At 42.1% G+C, this 5,475-nt stretch overlaps 1 pseudogene; it reads right to left on the reverse strand.

Annotated features, from left to right (window-relative positions):
- Positions 1-675: 675 nt before the first annotated feature.
- Positions 676-3,137, reverse strand: LOC126992814 (putative nuclease HARBI1; annotated as a pseudogene).
- Between the last annotated feature and the right edge of the window lie 2,338 nt (positions 3,138-5,475).

Here is a 5,475-nt window from a genome sequence, read left to right on the forward strand (position 1 = left end):
CTCTGGTGCTGGCCGCGGCGTGGCTGCAGGGTGTTGCGAAATACCTCCTCGCTGAAATAAGTCACATATACATGAGGGGGGGGTCCAGGGAGGGGCGTAGCCCCCCCTGGTTATTAGGGGGGGTCGAGGGGGGCGCAGCCCCCCCGTTAGTAGGTCGTAAAGTTCGGTTGGAGTAGTTTAAATATGCACCCGACCCTAAGCCCTCTGCGAGCTATTTTGAGGCTGCGGCGGCTGCAGCGTAAAGGAAAATAACTTAAAAACTGTTCGTTTCTCCATAAAACGGTTGTCATATTCGGATTCTACGGACAAAAATACATAAGAAAATCTATATTAAAATTAATTTTAGCGCTGTACGCCAAACGGAAAAGATCCGAAACGAGTCCTATGGATCACCACATACACACATTCTGAAACACATGGTTAAGGAACAAGTTAAATGGCTACTGTGCATATGTGAGGTTAGTTATGTTATATGAAGCAGAGAAATGGCCAACAATTAAAGAGTTGAAGAGGATGATAAGCAAGTCAAAAGTACAGAGTGCTGAAATGTATAAGGTATGTGAGAGGGACAATTAGGGTATCAAACTAGGTGATGAGAATGTGTGGTGAGGAAGTGTTAGCCCCTGGTGCCTCTCTTGATCAAAGATGCAGAAGTTAAGGTTGACTGAAGATCTGGGCAGCATGTTGGTAACCCTCCACCAAGTGTCCATGGCTGAATTCTCTCAGCGTCTTGCAATGGGAGTACAGTCCTCTGGATCGTACACACGCTGACCACTCGGCCACCGGTGCACCATACGCAATCTGCAGGTGTAAGCTGATATTAATTAGATATTAATAATAATTAACATAAATTCAGATCAAGAAAGATGAGCATGTGGTCATTATGGTTTCTTGTTTTATTCTTATGCTCCAACTGTGAGTTCTGCACATTTACATATGAAAGCAATCTATTAATAACTGCAAGGTCTACATATATGCCTACCTATACTCAGGAAAAGAAGTTTCTAATAATTTCCTGCCTGACAACTTGACCAGGAACCTGTCTGTTGTCTCTCACAGGCTGAACTGGTACTTCTTCTTCTTGCACAAGATCACCAACATAGGGAATGCGACGATCCACACAGTAGTTGTGCAGGAGCATGCAAGAAGTCGCAATCTTCATTGTCTTCTCGGGGTCGTACTGCAAACTTCCTCCTGACTCGTGAAGGCACCTGAACCTTGACTTGAGGATCCCAAACGTCCGCTCAACAATGCATCTTGTCCTTCGATGGCTCTGGTTGTAGCGTTCCTCCCCAGGTGTTGTCGGGTGTACAACTGGGGTCATCAGGAATGGCTCCAGAGGATACCCACTGTCTCCTGTGAAATGGAAAATTCATTAATTCATTATTCATTTAGCATAGGAACAATTTGAGTATGGGTAGCTGTGCCTTGGTGTTGTCAATAATGCTAAAAAATTGCAGTGATATTTTGTTACTTTTGTACTGATGGTAACCCAACTGTGGCTGGCTGCTTGTAATCACTAAGAAAGTTGTTGAACTGCCAGACCCTCATAATAATACCATTTACTGTTGACATCATGTATAGACGAGCTTGATGAGTAACATGATGTGGCATTGACAATGTAGTGTTATGTGAGACAGTCTTTCCACTACGAAATGCATGAAAACTATGTTAAAAATTTTAATGTCATATGCAGTTCTACTAAGAGTTTTGTTATCATAACAATATGACATGTCTAGAAGGTTAACATTCATTAACATGTAATCACAAGATATAATATACAATTATGAGGTTTCTTCTATGCAGGCAAAAATCTGAACATGTAGGCATGTGGTACGAAAGCACAGGTAATTTGATAGAATTACATGGAATATATAAGGAAACATACCTATTAAAAGAGCATCTCCAAAATGACCAGCAAGGAACCGCTGCTTAAGGGCACAGTGTCTCCATATAAAGGAATCATGTGTGCTCCCTGGGTAACTGGTGTCGTAGCTGATGATCTTGTTGTTGGTGTCACCCACAGCCAGTATATTTAGGAGTGGAATTGTTTCCGGTTGACATAAATCTCTTCATTTTCCTCTGGGGCCTTGATGCGAATGTGGGTTCCATCAATGGCACCTATCACTCTTGGAAAGTTACCAGTGCGTCTGAAGTCCTGCATAGCTCTGTTGATATCTATTGCTGTGGTTGGCATCTTTATCTCTTGACTGGCCTTTACACAAAGTACTTGAGTTACTTTGTCAATGGCCCTACTAACACTTGATTGGTCCATTCCAACAGTGTCTCCAATAACAGTTTGGAAGCTGCCACTTGCAAAAAACCTTAGTGCAGCCAGAACCTGGGTGTGAGTTGGGAGTGCATGTGCCCTCCTGGTTCTCCTTTCCAGGTGGGGACGCAGCTCATCACAGAGCCTGATGATTTCTTGACGGGGAAATCTATACACCCGCAACAGATGTTCATCACTAACGTGTAGTGGGTCAAGTGGGTCCCGATATCTCCTTTCTCTGCGCAGTCTGCGACTGAAAACGTATACCGCAACATACTCCATCTGTGAAACACAGAAATAACCACATTACTAGAATTAAGTAGAACAACACCCTGCCCTTCCCAGCCCCAGTGACTCTTGCTACGCTCAAACAACGCTATTCATATGCATGGAAGCTTTAAGAACTCCATGGGATTAAGAAATATTGATGAAAACAACCCACATCACTGCCTCATGAGCCCTACCTTATTTCTCCATAACCAGCCCACGTATCATCGTAATTGTCCTTCATGTGACTCTTGCTACGCTCAAACAACAATATTCATATGCATGGAAGCTTTAAGAACTCCATGGGATTAAGAAATATTGATGAAAACAACCCACACCACTGCCTCATGTGCCCTACCTTATTTCTCCATAACCAGCCCACATATCATCGTAATTGTCCTTCATGTGACTCTTGCCACCTTAATGTAAAGCTATACAAAGGTAGGAGCTCAAACACGTACCTTATATTGTGTATAGAGGTGGAGATGTGGATGAGGCGGAAACACTTCTTCAATGGCGACGGGTTAGGACGGAAACTGGTCGGATCTAGCCCCGCTCCCGAGCAGTCAGGCTGAGGGGCACAAGATGGCGTCTAGGACGTTTTTTGAACATCGCACGGGGCAGCACTTGCGACCACAATGGCGGATTTAGGACCAAATGTTGAGATACGACCGTTTGAGCATCCGCCGCCAGGAGCTTTCCCCAAGACCACCCACATGCTGTCCTGAAGACCACCCATCAACGTGGACTCTAAAGGAACTGTCAAAGGGAAATCAAGAATGAGCTTCCAGGCGCAGCATGAGCCAAGAATAGACGGCGCCAGTATAAACACTTGCCTGCACCACGTCGGGCTTGGGCCAACCACCACTGTTCCTATGGCTATTTATTACCCACAAAAAATGGAAATGTGTACATTTCAGGATAAATAAAAGTACGATGAAAGAGAAGGTTTTTGCCTTAGGCCAGTATTTATGTTATGACTACAGTACCCTCTCGAGTTTCATGCTCGCTTCATTCCGAAGGTGTAGCGCTAAACTCGAGGGTCGCGAAACTCAAGGTATTGAAAACACTGAAAAAGCGCTTATTTGTTCCGACCCGTGGAGGTTTTTTTTATATTTTTTTTTATGTGGCTTTTGGCGCCGGTAAACTATCCATCTGAGCCTAATGGTCGGCCCCGAGCCTGTCATGGCGCAGGCAACTGTTTATAGTGGTGCCATTATAATTGGGTCATGCTGCCCCCCGGAGCTCACTTTTTTTCCTCCTGTACTCCCTTGTTATCTCAAAATACGTACCTTGGAAAAAGAAAGAAAACAGAAAGAGAGGACAGGTCATTTTAAAGCCACAGATGAAGCCGTACGATTGGCTGAGCTCTGAAAACATGCTTGTGATTCGCTGGGAGTCTAATGACGTCATCGCCGGCGCTCACCCAATCAGCGGCCTCACTGCCTTATTAACCCGTAGGCTTCGGCTATGGGAAAGCTGAGAAGTGCCCGAGAAACGACAAAATAACTCTGTATTTTGAGACTAAGAAAAGAGCATGGAACGTACATCAGAGTACTCCTCTCATAACCATAAAACCGTTACAAATATTTACTTTTACTCAAACTCCATTCTTTTTGGGTGATGTCTGTTACAAAATAAAGAGTCTCGTGATGCGTGGCAGCTAGCCGAGAGTCGCTTGTTGTGTACTACAGAGAATTTGCCAAGCGATCACTGTATGGATAGCTAATTCTGTATGCCACGACCTTACAGCACCACCTATGACAAAAAAGCCCACCTCAATATCACCCACCCACCACATTGACCTAGGGCATTCATGGTGGGTTGCACTATGCCATCACCGCCTACAATTAGCTCGAATTAGGCGTTTTATGGCGAGCCCTTTTTAGGGTCCACCGTACCACAGCCACGACTCGTGAAAGCCTAAAAAAGGGTCTGTCCACGTTCTTGGGTTAAGGAGGGCGCTGGGGGGGGGGTCCCTCCTGGGCACACAGTATGCCCTATGGCTTTGAAATTTTAGTATGTTGTTTGTTGGTGTAAGTGTATGACATTCTGTGAATTTTGTGAAATTTTGCAGAATGTGTAGAGGAGACTCAAACAAAGCATAAAATCTTATTTTTGTTTCACAGACTTTAGTTGAAAAAAATATACCATAGAAACTTTGTGTATAGATCTACATTTCTCATTTTGTAATTTTTTTCATTTTTTGTTCTGGCTTAAAAAAATTGAAATTCATTTTCACTAATAATTTTCTCCACTTTTTCTTCCGTTTTCTTTTTACATTTTAAAAAAATGTACAAAATGAGAAAAATTGCCGTTTAGTTGTAGATTATATTGATACTTTACAAAAGACTGTCAGACGTTTTGTCGATTTTGTGAAATTTTTTTTGTGTAAAAAACAAATTTTCAAGATTTTGGCTCCTTAAGATTTTTTTTTCCATTTCATGTGTCTTGCCATTTGTATTCATTTGATTGTCATGAAATGTTCACATATGATTGTTTATACCTTGTTCACTTACTGGGCCGCCAGTGTGCTGAGCAGATGTTTCACTTGTTGCATATTGGTACATCTGTGGCTGAATAGCCCTTTTCTATAAACTTTTACAAACATGAGTATATAAACAATTTGTGGGTAAATTTGTATTTATTATGACTGCAGATGTGTTGCAATGGTACCAGGTAATAAGTTCAAAATGATAAGGTGATAAATATATAGCTATGTAAAGGCATCCAAAATACATTTAAAGTTTGGTGACATTTTGCTTCCAAATATAAGCATTTCATTATGTAACAGTAATCAACTGTAGAGGCAAATGCCCCTCATATCAAACAACGTAAAAAAAAAAAAAAAAAAATCCTAATAAATGAAAATCTTGCTTTCATAACAGAAAAAATAATGCTCCAGATCACTACTTACTAGTACTTGGAATATTAGATTA

The sequence above is a fragment of the Eriocheir sinensis genome, unplaced genomic scaffold, assembly GCF_024679095.1.
Source record: "Eriocheir sinensis breed Jianghai 21 unplaced genomic scaffold, ASM2467909v1 Scaffold503, whole genome shotgun sequence".
Classification (NCBI taxonomy): domain Eukaryota; kingdom Metazoa; phylum Arthropoda; class Malacostraca; order Decapoda; family Varunidae; genus Eriocheir; species Eriocheir sinensis.